Below are 2,055 nucleotides of genomic sequence, written 5' to 3'. Positions count from 1 at the left end.
ATAAAGAAGAGATACTTAAGAAATAAAAGGTAATACCGATCAATTCTTGAATTTGGGAACATGTTTCAACCTTTTGAAATGTGCATACTTTCTTTTTTTCTACTTTCTCACTTTACATATTTAAAAACATAAAAATAAATTTCATGTTGCCAAAATAGCTGTATACATTTTTAGGTTTATATAGATAGAAATATGTAATTTTACTTTTACAGACAGGTCAATTAGAGGAAAAAAGTTAACACAATCATTTGAATTGGTTGTCTACAAACTGGACAGGGCTTCTTTCTTTCTTAGTTCTTTTGCACACGTTAAGCATGCCATAAGAGGTCCTGTTTTGCTGCGGACGATGCAGCCGTTTTTTAGTCGATCTCGGCAAATCACACAAGGTTCAGCGGCAATAGGGCAATATCTAGATTCCACGTTTTCTTCTTTGCCTTGTGTTTCTCTTAAACGCTGACATCTTGGCTGCTATAAGTGGTGCTACTGGAAGTTGATGGCTGAGAATAGTCCTCACTTTCTTGAGACTGGGAGGCTTGTGTTATTTTATCATCATTTCCCTCAACACATGACTCTTTGGAGTCATTTACTGTTGCTTTTTTATAACCAGGAGCATCAAAGCCCTCTTCTACTTGTGTTGTGTTTTCTAGTTTCGTGCTCTCAGGCATCTTCTCTTCATCTTTCCTTTTATCTTCAGGAAGCCAATTCTCACGAAGTGCCTGACATCTGTTACGTTGCAGTGGGAGAGGAGGGTTCATTTCATTGCATGAAGTACACTTCCAATAGTTAGCTAAGGAAATTTCAGGGTCATCTTCAAATGAATCTGTATCACTCTCCTCTGCCTGATAGACAGTAACTGGATATATCTCAACATCTTTATCTGAGAGTTCTTGTCCTTCTTGGCTACAGTTAGAATCTTCTGAATCAAGAGATTCAGCTTCAAATTTTACACCAAACTGATCTGAAACTGAATCGTGGCCCAACCAATCACCAGAATGTTCATTTACACCAGCATCAAGATCCGGATTTGATGGGGTTTCTGTTTACCCACTGCTACTGCTTTTCACAACGTATCTCCCTTATTACACACAGCACAATGCTTCATCAGAGCGAAGGGAAACACTACCTGATCTGTGGTGCTTTCTTTGTCCTTCACTGGCTAGTTCATCTGAATTTTCTTCTGGCTCACTGATTGCTCCCCTTCTAGATGAGGTATTTGGTCTCGAAATCAAATTTGAAGATGAAGGTTTCTCTTCCTGTAACTCTTGCACAGAGTCCTTTGGATCACTCCCGTCTTTAAGATGGTACCTATTTTCGCTCACATATGTGCCGGAATCTGATGGTTCCTGCCGACTGGCTACTACCAAGTTTCTGTAGATCTTTGTATATATTTTCCTGTCGTCTTTCACAGAGGAGCTTGGCTCCCCAAACAAATTCCCTAGAAGATCATTTGAACAATATACCATATGTTGTTGCTTCTTGTCTTATAACTGTTTACCCATAATATACAGGCCAAGATAAAATATAACCCCTTTCATAGTGTAAGTGTCTTTTTGTGCACAAACAGGCTTTAACGACTTCAAAAGTAATGGCTTTGGAGTCTGTGAGGTGCTTTCAGCAGCCAACATTGGTAGTAGGCACAGACATGTTGGTATTGCATATGTGCCACGCAGAGTATTTTGCGCCAGGAACTGAGGGATCCCTCGAGGTTCCCCAGTTACCTCCACCGAGTGCTTAGTGGCTCGACGTCCTGGGCCTTGGCAACCATCCCACTCGCAGGGCCCATGCCTCGCAGGCTTGTAGGTCAGAAGGAGGTTCCCAGGGGCGTAAGCGGCGGTATCTCGCTCAGAGGGTCAGGCTCGGCTTCTTCCGCCATTCCCCCTCCAGTCACAGAAAGCCATACAGGCCCCAAGTGGAACCGAGCTTATTGAGGTTCCCCCATGCAGGCCTCTTAGAGCCTGAAGTGTGCATACCTTCTGATGCAACCATTTTACTTCTGCGAATTTATTCTAATAAAATAATCAGTTTGGCGTAGAAATGTATGTATACAGTTGTAGT

General features: G+C 41.9%; 1 pseudogene; it reads right to left on the bottom strand.

The window, feature by feature from the left end:
* Nucleotides 1-221: 221 nt before the first annotated feature.
* LOC126068696 (E3 ubiquitin-protein ligase Mdm2-like) lies at nucleotides 222-1,625 on the bottom strand (annotated as a pseudogene).
* Nucleotides 1,626-2,055: the final 430 nt, after the last annotated feature.

This window comes from Elephas maximus, chromosome X (assembly GCF_024166365.1).
Source record: "Elephas maximus indicus isolate mEleMax1 chromosome X, mEleMax1 primary haplotype, whole genome shotgun sequence".
NCBI classification, from domain to species: Eukaryota; Metazoa; Chordata; class Mammalia; order Proboscidea; family Elephantidae; genus Elephas; species Elephas maximus.
This window is presented reverse-complemented; position numbering and strand designations above follow the sequence as displayed.